This window comes from Spermophilus citellus (genome assembly GCF_964194105.1).
Source record: "Spermophilus citellus genome assembly, chromosome: 13".
Taxonomy (NCBI): Eukaryota; Metazoa; Chordata; class Mammalia; order Rodentia; family Sciuridae; genus Spermophilus; species Spermophilus citellus.
The window spans coordinates 53,647,018-53,658,577 of NC_138193.1; the positions used below are offsets into that span (position 1 = coordinate 53,647,018).

Sequence of the window (11,560 nt, forward strand, 5' to 3'; positions counted from 1 at the left end):
TGGGTGATATTACAATGACCCTGAAGTTTCTGAGCCCATTGTCAATGTGGTACTTATTCTCCTAGTCAAATAATCCTTTAGTTGTTGAATTTTGTTTGAATTATCCGGATCCATATGTTCTTGAGTTTGCCAGGTCTCAGTAACATTCTTATGGAATTGTTGAAGGTAATGGACCTGCTGATGCAGTGTCTCCGCTGCAGTCAAAACAACAGTCCCAGCTCTCAGCCACCAGATGAGCCATTTAGTGTGGTGTTTCAGGTGCCTCAGTAGTTCCTACGTGGATGGTACTTAATGGGCCTCCTGCCATGGTACTTTTAATTTTACAAGGATCCCTTTGAGAGTCATTATAGTTTGTGCTGAACTTTGCCATAGAGTTCAAATGTTGTTGTAGCATACACTTTACACATTTAACATAATATAGATTTTTGTGAGGCATCACAAAATTTGAATGGGTATTTGAATGGGTCTGGACCCTAAAACATAGGGATTTAATACACATACTGTGAAGGTACAATTCCTTATGAAAGGAAATGTTACGATAGATAACATTTTTCAACTTATTATATTGAGAATTACCCTTTTAGATCTCCAAAGTCTCCTCAGTCAGACCTATTTTCCATATTGTGTCCTGAATTGGCAGAAAATCCATTCTCATGGCAGGTGATAATTCTCACTTAGACCAGTATCTAGTGATGTTAGAATGGAAAACAGCTCTATAAGCCAGATGTTCTAAATTGTCTCTATGAGGTAATTTTCATCCCAAAGCTCTAGATTCAGCATCAGTCAGTTCCCCAGGAGAACCCCAATGTATAACTTGTCACAACTCATGCATCCATATGGTCCACAGTGCCACAAAGCCAGAACTGGGTGTTTGGGAGGAGAGCATTCGTATTCAGGCAACCTGAACTTCATTGCTTATGTGCCTAGCCACTATAATAGATCACATTCCTGGAGCAGAAAAAAAATAGGCCTTTTTATCTCCTACTTCTTATCTCTCAGAGCCATGCCATGGAAGGATTATTCTATACAGTGCTATTATTTATGAAATGATAGCTATTTGGGTTGAATTTGAAGAATTCCCACATGTTGTCCAGGATACACAGCTTTTGCAACTTCCTATGCGGTGCCATAGCTTCTTGGTGTCTTGTCTGCTTATGCCTGTGACCCTGTGTGCCAGTTCTTCATACACCACTGTATTTAGAAGCATGGCTGGCTGTAGCCAGACTGGAAACATGGAGTAGGTTCTTCCATAATGTCTTTCCTTTGAATGCATGTCCTATGGAATTCAGCCAAATTACTTATTTTCACAATGACATTAAGAAACATCTTCCGGGCTGGGGATGTGGCTCAAGCGGTAGCGCGCTCGCCTGGCATGCGTGCGGCCCGGGTTCGATCCTCAGCACCACATACCAACAAAGATGTTGTGTCTGCCGAGAACTAAAAAAAATAAATATTAAAAATTCTCTCTCTCTCTCTCTCCCTCCTCTCTCACTCTCTCTTTAAAAAAAAAAAAAAAAAGAAACATCTTCCATTGTTTTCTGCAGTTTTTTTTAAAATTTATTCATTCTAATTTGTTATACATGACAACAGAATGCATTTCAAGTCATAGTACACATATAGAGCACAATTTTTCATGTCTCTGGTTGTACACAAAGTAGAATCACACCATTCATGTTTTCATATATGTACTTAGGATAATGATGTCCATCTCATTCCACCATCTTTCCCAACCCCTGTGCCTTACCTCTCCCTCCCTCCCTTTGCCCTATCTAAACTTCCTCCATTCCTCTCATGCTACCTCCCAACAACCCCATTATGGATCAGCATCCACATATCAGAGAAAACATTTGGCCTTTGGTTTTAGGGTATTGGCTTACTTCACTTATATGGTATTCTTCAACTCCATCCGTTTACATGCAAATGCCATGATTGTATTCTCTTTTAATGCAGAGTAATATTCCATTGTGTATATTACTCTGCATTAAGAAGCCACCATTTCTTTATGCATTCGTCTATTGAGCGATACCTCGGTTGGTTCCATAGTGTAGCTATTGGGAATGGAGCTGCTGTAAACATTGATGTGGCTGCGTCACAAGAGTACACTGATTTTAAGTCCTTTGGGTATAAACAAAGAGTGGGATAGCTGAGTGAAATGGTGCTTCCATTCCCAATTTTCTAAGGAATCTCTATACTGTTTTCCATAGTGGTTGCACCAATTTGCAGTTCCACCAGCATTATATGAGTGTACCTTTTTTCACCACATTTTCTCCAACACTTTTTGTTGCCTGTATTCTTGATGATTGACATTCTGATGGGAGTGAGATGAAATCAATGACAGCAGAATGCATTACAATTCTTATTACACATACACAGCACAAGTTTTCATATCTCTGGTTGTATATAAAGTATGTTAACACCAATACGTGTCTTCATACATCTACTTTGGATAATGATGAATTCATCTATTTCTCCCATGCTCCCACCCCTCCCAACCCCACTGTGAGTCAGCCTCCTGATATCAGAGAAAACATTGGCCATTTGTTTTTTGGGGATTGGCTGACTTCACTTAGCATTATCTTCTGTTCAGTTCCTTAGGCCACTTATTGATTGGGCTATTTGGTTTATGTATTTATTTATTTGGTGTCTAGTTTTTTGAGTTCTTTATATTTCCTAGAGATTAATCCTTTATCTGAGGTGCATGTGGTAAAGATTTTCTCCCAATCTGAACACACTTTAGGAGTCTTGGATTTTTTTTTTTTTTTTTTTTTTGGTGTTAAGCTTTTGAGTTCTTTAGATATCCTAGAGATTAATGCTCTGATTTGCATGTGATAAAAATCTGCTCCCATTCTGTAGGCTCTCTTTTCACCTCACTGATTGTTTCTTTTGCTGAAAAGAAACTTTTCAGTTTGAATCCATCCCATTTATTGATTCTTGATTTCACTTCTTGTGCTTTAGGAGTCTTGGATTTGTTTTTGTGGTGTTAAGTTTTTTGAGTTCTTTAGATATCCTAGAGATCCGTGCTCTGATTTACGTGTGATAAAAATTTGCTCCCATTCTGAAGGTTTTCTCTTCACGTCATTGGTTGTTTCTTTTGCTGAGAAAAGCTTTTCAGTTTTCATCCATCTCATTTATTGACTCTTGATTTTCATTTCTTGTGCTATAGGAGTCTGGGTAAAGGAGGTCAGGGCCTATTCCTACATGATAAAGATTTGGTCTTACTTTCTATTAGGCACAGGGACTTTGATTTCATTTCTAGGTCCTTGATCCACTTTGAGTGGAGTTTTGTGCATGGTGTGCATGATGAGAGAGATAGGGACTTAATTTCATTTTATTGCATATGGATTTCCAGTTTTTCTAGCACCATTTGTTGAAGAGGCTATCTTTTCTCCAGTATATGTTTTTGGCACCTTTGTCTCATATGGGTTTGTCTCTGTGTCCTCTATTGTGTATCTCTGGTCTACAAGTCTGTTTTGGTGCCAATACCTTGCCATGTTTGTTACTATTGCTCTGTAGTATAGTTTAAGGTCTAGTAAAGTGATGCTACCTGCTTCAGTCTTCTTGCTAAGGATTTCTTTGCCTATTTTGGCTCTCTTATTTCTTTTTGATCTATACCCAAAGGACTTAAAAACAGCATACTCCAGGGACTCAGCCAGATCAATGTTTATAGCAGCATAATTCACAATAGCTAAAATGTGGAACCAAACTAGATGCCCTTCAGTAGATGAGTGGATAAAAAACTGTGGCATTTATACACAATACAATGTTATTCAGCAATAAAAAAGAATAAAATCATGGCATTTGCAGGTAAATGGATGGATTAGAGAAGATAATGCTAAGTGAAGTTAGCCAAACCTAAAAAACCAAATGCCAAATGTTTTCTCTGTTATAAGAAGGCTGATTCATAGTGGTGTAGAGATGGGGAGCATGAGAGAAATAGAAGAACTCTAGATAGGGCAGAGGGTTGGGAGGGGAATGGAGGAGGCATGGGATTAGAAATATGAGTGTGATGGATGGACATCATTATCCTAAAGTTCTTGTATGAAGACATGAATTGGTGTGAATATAGTTTGTATTCAACCAGAGATAGGAAAAATTGTTCTCTGTGTGTAATAAGAATTGTAATGCATTCTGCTGCCATATATAAATTTAAAAAACGTTCAAAAAATAAAATTAATTAATTTTAAAAAAGATTTCTTATACAACATGATGAGTACATAGTTCTGGTTTGGTTTTTTTTCATCTTTATTTTGAGGAATTGAATTTTTATTTGATTTGAAATATTTTAATTGATACATAATTGAAGATATTCATGGTATACAGGGTGATATTTCAATATATATGTTTACACACTATGTATAACAATAGGGTAAGTGGCCTATATATACATCTTAAGTATATATCTGTGTTAGAGAACATTCAAAAACTTTATAAGGAGTCATTTTAAAGTATGCAGTTCATTGTTGTCAAACTCAGTTTCCCTACCCTATAAAACATTACTTTTTTTTCCCCCAAGAGCACTCTTACACCTATAAACCATCCTGTCTCCAAACTGCACTCCCCAACTCTTTCCAGCCTCTGCTAATCAATGTTTGTCTCTCTCTTAGGAGATCAACTCTTTGAGCTTCTAGATACACATGAGAACATGTAGAAGTATTTCCGCCTGTGTGAAACCCTTTGGTTACCTTGCTACAGCATACCAATCTCCTGATTGTTTCATCTAGTTCAGTGGTAAGTTTTTTGTTTTTTATTTGTATTCTTTACTTCTTAATGTTGGAATTCCCCAGGGGTCAGACCTTTGCCATTTTCTCTTTTTCAGCTGCATTAAGTGATTTTTATCTAATGCCATGGTTATTCTCTAATGACTCCCAGATTAATTTTCAAGCCCTAAATTACACTGTGAGGTTTAATTTTCTATTCAACCTCTTGAACCCAACATGAACAAAATAGAACTCGAGTCCATGCTTCTCCAAATCTTCCTCCAGTTTGCCACATCTCTATCTCAGAATTCACCTAGTTGTTCAGGAAAAAAAAATGTAGGAGTCATGTGTTACTCTTCTCTTTTCTTCCTCCTAATATACAAGCCATCAAAAAATCCTAATTTAGGGCTGGGGATGTGGCTCAAGCGGTAGCGCACTCGCCTGGCATGCGTGCGGCCCGGGTTCGAACCTCAGCACCACGTACAAACAAAGATGTTGTGTCCGCCGAACACTAAAAAATAAATATTAAAAAAAAAATCCTAATTTCTCTATCTTCAAAACAGACTGAATCCAAAATGTAACCACTTGTCCGTCATCTGTGAGACTAGCCTAAGACTCTTGCCTGGAATATAGTAATAACCTAATGGGTCTCTCTGCTTTTCCCTCAGTCCTCTTCATTCCTGCCTTCCCATTATAGCTTCGTATTTCATACAGGTAAGACAAATTGTCCCACTCTTCTTCTCAACCTCACTGGTGGCCTCATTTACATATCTGTACCAGGCTAAATGGACCTTTTATAAAATAGTCTCTGCCTTTCTTTCCGAGTTCTTATGACTCTTTTTTCTTAATCAGTATGCTGCATCCTCACCAGCCTCTGCTATTCCGTAACATGCCACATAAGTTAACATTCAGGGCCTTTTCACTGCCTTAACCTCTCTGCAGAATGTTCTTTCCTAGTGGCATGGCTTATATGCTTATGAGATTCTCTGCCTATATTGCCTCTATAGACAGACCTTCCCTAACCACCTTATGTATAATAGCAACCACCTCCACATTCTGTCCCCAATCCCTGCTTTTTCTTCTTAGCACCTGATGGTATATATTGCTTCTAATGTTATGGTCAGTCTTCTTCTCTGGGATGTAAACTCTGTAAAAGCAGGTATATTATATGAGATACAACTGTATAACCAGCACATGGAAGAATACCTGGCACATGGTAAGGAGTGCAATACATATTAATTCAGTTTATGAATGGATGAATGGGATTTCTTTTATCCAATAACATAGTTTTTGTTTGAATGAATAGGAAATTAAAGAAAGTTAAGGATGTGCCCATAAAGACAATGATAAATAAATTCATGTTCATTCCTCAAATGATACGAATTCTTTTTTTTAAGACTGGGAGAGTTATTCAGTAGTAGTAAAGAAAAAATTTATTTTTTTAAATACTATTTCAGTTGATGGTGGGCTTTATTTGTTTACTTATTTTTATTCATTTACACTGCTGCAAATCAAACCTAGTTCCTCCCCATATGCTAGGCAAGCTCTCTGTCACGAGGTACAACCCCAGCCCCTCAAAATTTATATTTTCAACAAGACAGTTTACTTCATATGAAATTCATAAAGTGCCTCAGTATTACTTTTGAATGGAAAGTTGCAGTTAGTGTATTTAGGCCTGAACATTTAAAAAGCAGATATATACATATTCATATACACTCGCATACAATAGTTTCATGAAAGCCTATCTGTATAAACAGAAGCATCTTCTTTCCTCAACAAATTCCTACCAGGAGGCCATCAGCTACTCAGTACTCTTAGAGTCGTATGTGGTGTATCCTATGAATTTGGTACTGTTGCTCCTGTTTAAGAAAACGGGGTAATATCTACATTGGTTTCACAGAGGCATCAAAGTATTCTGCATGATTATGTTTGTGGATTGTCTACTAATATGCAGCTCCTAGTTTACAAACATGTGGAAAATCCCACCACAAAGCAGATGTCTCTCTTCATGTATAATTTGGTGGAAGGCAGAGCATGGTGAGGAGGTCAGTTTTTACTAGTGAGCTGAAAATCTAAATCATGAAATATAGTTAGCCACACCAAGGCCCTCCTGAGCCATGGACAGAAGGCCATTCTGAGTATTCCTTGAAGATGGCAGTCTGTTAGCGAAATGAATAGGGAAGCACAAGTTGAGCCACTGGGCCTCTCTAGAATTCAGGAAGGATTTTAATCTGGCATGTTCAGTTTGTATGTCAACATTCATTTAACTTTTATCATGTGGTTGTGTTCTTTGATAAGGGGACAGCTGTGATCATGGGATAGAAGAATGATGGACCTTACTTCCTATAAAGACTTTGAAGCCAAGGAACCCCTCTGAGAATAAGTGCTCCCAATACCAGTTCCATTTCTTTTCCTGAAGACAGCTCATGTTTATTGTCCTTTCTTCTGTACTTTCCTGCACCAGAAAAGGAAGCAGCAAAGCTTAATAGAGAAGGGCAATAGACTAAATTTAAACTATCGTAGTAATGTACTACTAGAGGTTTTTCTAGGATTTCGAGGTCAATATATGTTCCTTTCTCAAAGGGTTTGTATGTGCACAGGCAGCCAACCATGGTTGTCAAGTAATGATAAAATTGTTCATAGATAGATCTTGCTGCTAAAAAAGGAGTCTGATTTTGCCATTTGAACCAACTCAGTTTTCTTTGCAGCAAACTTTCACGATATCTGTGCATAATTTATCAGAGCTGGTTCAGTATACTGGTATCCATGCTGAGGAGTGCAGAGTCGAAGATCCCAGGAGGAAATAGTACCACTAAAGGGCGGTCATAATTTACATATGTGTTCACATACCTTCTCATAGAAATCCCAAATGAAGAGCAACAAGAAAGTACTGCTACTCTCCAATGACATTGCAGTAGTGGACAGCCATCCTACATAGTGAATCAGTTTAGACATAGAGTTCATGAATCTACCAGGTTGTCTCTAGAGGACTGCTCATCATTGGTTTCATGCGAATGACCACAGAAAGCCACAACAGCCAATTTTGCAATGGCTCTTTCAGACTGTGAAGAACACTGCACTTGAAAGAAATGTTGATGTAAAGAAGAAGCTTCATGTCTGAGAAACTACTAAAAGGAATCCAGCTCAGGAGCTGAAGGAATTGTGACCAACAAAAGAGGCCATCCCAGAGAGGAAGGATCTTAAACAGGAACAAAACCCTTCCTATAGGAAGCAGTGTGCCCTGATCATAGTGTCCAGGAAGTTGGTAAAGTCTTATCTCCGTGTTCATAATTTTTAATTTTATACCAAATACATTCTTCTTGTAATGTATCTTAACCAAAGATAGAGCCCCAGTAAGATCAACTCATCTCTGACACAGTTGCTATAGTGAAGTAGCACAGAGTTGTTCACACTGACCCACATCCCTAGCCCCTGAAGCTGTTCTAATGGGAGGAATCTACTGTGACTGAGACAATCAGAAAGACTCATCTCTTTTTTTCCACGTTCTTCAGCATAGCTACCAGAATGTAGCCCTGGTAAAACTGAGAATTCCATTTTTTTTTTTTTTTTTTTTTAAGGATGGACATTAGCTGGACCTAACAGCAGTTTTAGAGGTTCTGGAAAAGGTTGCCGATTTCTTAGTAGAAGCAGTCAGATATAGAAGAACTGTATCCAAAGGAGAGAAAAAGAATAAATTGAGTAGATATAATCCATTCAAAGAAAGAAACAAGCAGTGTTTATAACACAAAGATAGAAGAAGTGAGGAACCCGTAGAGAGCCCAGATTTGCTTCCATGAATCCAGCCCAGTGTGGTGAGACTCTGCTGATTCTATATGAGGAAAAGTTCTTTGTTCTCCATGTTGCAGTAATCAGACCCAGCACTTTGCTTGGTTATGACAATGCGGGTAATGGTTAAATTTATTCCTTGTCTGCCAAAGGAGAAAACAGCTTGTCACAATTCTGGGGCACTCATTCAACTCCAGGCAGTGGAAAGTCAAACATCTGCACAAGTAAATGCCCTTCCCACCACAGCATGGTCTCTTTTGTGTTCCCTGAATCCCTCACAACTGTGCCTGCTACTGTGCATTTCTGGGGGGGGGGGGTCTGTGAAGCAGAGATGCTGAGACCAACCACAAGGCCCCTGTGATGCACAGCATGGGTAACTGCCACAGCCCTGTTGCAGTGCAACAGGTGGAGCACCATTCTCTTCCTTTGCTCATGCCTAAAGCAGTTTCCCTCCACTGTTAAGTCCTTCTCATTAAGATTCAGGTTAAATCTGTTGCTTTTCCTTCATGGATTTATTAGCACTTAGTAATGTATTCTTTTAAGTGCCTCCATTCTTTTATCTGTGCTTCCTCAAAATTCCTAGTGCTTGTATGGTACATCGTATCAGAATGCTATTTATCTTTTTTTGTGTGTCTTCCATCTCTCCACAGTGATTGGACACTTTTTGTGGACATATACTCTGTTCCTTACATATATTTTATATTCCTAGGGCTTACCAAAGTAGGTTCTCAGAACTTGATGGTATAGGTAGTGGCTAGATCCTTCTACTAAATTTAGAGTTTGGTATTTTCTAACTCTAATATTAATCAGTTCAAGTCAAGGGACTCTGAAAGTAACTAAATACAGATTCAACAGATCCAGAGTAACTACACTATATAGTCCTTGGTTCCTTCTGTGAAGGATTTGGTACAAAGAAAAACTGATCCTGATTATTTTCTCTGAGAGTCCTGGGAGGTCAAGGAAAAAGAAACAGTCTCAGTCCAGGAAAGAGTGAGTGTGTTTGTTTATTGTTTTTTATTTATTTATTTACCAGTTTTCCACAGAGAATTCCACGTGTTTCTACTCCCCAAGCAGTGTTGGCACTGGCTGACTGGAGAAACTGTGGACACAGCTTCCTGGGCACCTGCACATGGCACAATCCATGGATTGTAGGAACTGGACTGGAGAGGGGAGAGTCTGAGACCATGAGGCTGAATCATTCCAAGCAGACCTCACAGCTGCTAACACTGGGAGAGCAATGCTAAGTCACTGGAATGCCTGCAACTTCAGACATTGAGTTGGGCATTGGGCATCTCACTCTAATGGCATCAAAAACGTGTTGTAAAGTGTCTTCTGCAGCCTGTAGCCAGAGCTCATTAGGAGATGTGATTGTTAATTTTAGGTATCAGCTTTACTGCATTTAGGAATAGGAACATGGTTAGGAATTACTTCTGGGTGAGAATTTCAGGGGTGTTCTGAAGGAAATTGACATGTGGTTGTACAGAATGAGTGGGGAATATCTACCGTCAATATGGGTGGACACAATGCAGTCAGCTTCGGGTCCACATAGAAATACAAGAAAGACAGAGGTAAGTCACTCATCTTTTTCTGCCCCTGGGAAATAAAATCTGTTCATTTTAGAGGATGGATTCCAAGACTGGCACCAAGTGACTCCTGGATTCTCAGGTCTTTGGACTTGGACTGAGAATTATGCCATTAGCTTCCTTGGTTCTGAGGGTTTTGGATGTCGACTGAGCCACATGAGCAGCATTCCAGGGTCTCCATCTTGGAAAAAGGCTTCTGTGAGATTTCTCATCTTCTGTAATTATATGAGCCATGTGGTCTCTACCTAGATTTCACAGTATGTTGCAGAAAACCTAAGAGCATAGATGGAGGCATGACACAGGATCAGAGCCACCAAAGAGACTTCCCTTTGGGGCTATGACTTGGCATTGTAGGAGTAGGGCACCCCTCAAGACCCTAGAACCAAAGAGCCATCAGCCAACAATTCCAGTCTGGACAAGATGAGGGCAAACTCCTAACTTCTGAGAGCTGCTGGGTAAAGTGAGCCCAGCAAAAATATAGCAATGGGCTGTCTGAGGCCTTGGGGGATCCAACCCTTGTCTTAGTGTGCACCTGTGCAGGACATGGAACCAAAAGAGATTGTTCTCCAACTTTACGACTTAATGTTTTCCCTTTTTTGTCTGGCCTTGAACTTGGGAATCCTCCCACCTCAGCCTTTCCAGTAGTGGGATCACAGGCATGCGCTACCATGCCTGCTCCGGTCACTCCATTCTTCATTTGTTCCTCCCTTTTGGAATGGGGGACAGACCGTCGTATACCTGTTCCACCATTGTATTTTGGAAGCATGTAACTTATTCATTTCACAGGCTCACAGCTGGTGAAGGATGAATTGTGTCTTGAGTCTTACCCACATCTGATTTATCGGAACCTTTGGACTTTTGAGTTCAATACTCTTGATGCTTTAAGAAAAGGGTAGGCTTTAGTTGGTCAAGGTAAGACAAGTGTAAACTACTACTTTCCAGAGCATTTCTAAGAAATTTAGGGATTCTCTGTCAGAATCTAAGAAGAAGGATGAAAAACTAACCTTCCCATTCAACTGAACATTTTATTTTTCTTTTCTCTTTGAACTCATAAGAATATCATGATATGAATTTCTAAGAGTCCTCAATAAGGTAGTCTTGATAATGGAAAATGACTTCAGTAGTTATTTACTTCTAAGTTGAGTCTTTAGAAGAAAGTTTAGGTGCCAAACCCTGCCCCTCTCAAAAAAAACCAGTCTGGTCCCTCTAAAAAGGCATGAACAAGTGGGTCATAAAGTACTTCAGGATACCAAGAATGGATTCAGTTTGTGAGTCCAATGGAGAAACCCCATGAGAAAGCCAGCAAGCTAAGGTTAGGGAGCAAGTTTCACAGCCATATTTTCATATTAAGAAAAAAAGTTAGAAAGTATATTAAATTTCTGCGCATTCAACAGCAACGTCTGAACTGTTGGACAATGACAATGTTTGATTAGGAGGTGCACAGTCATTCGGCAGTCTGATGATGCCATCTAGCCATGATGAATTAAAGTTTGG

At 39.2% G+C, this 11,560-nt stretch overlaps 1 pseudogene across 1 annotated transcript in view; it reads right to left on the reverse strand.

Annotated features, from left to right (window-relative positions):
• LOC308632773 (centromere protein I-like) overlaps positions 1–8,252 on the reverse strand; it is a 358,828-nt pseudogene extending 350,576 nt beyond the window's left edge. The window contains exon 1 of the transcript in view: positions 7,904–8,252. The product of the transcript in view is annotated as a centromere protein I-like (transcript). The remainder of the gene's footprint in view (positions 1–7,903) is intronic.
• Between the last annotated feature and the right edge of the window lie 3,308 nt (positions 8,253–11,560).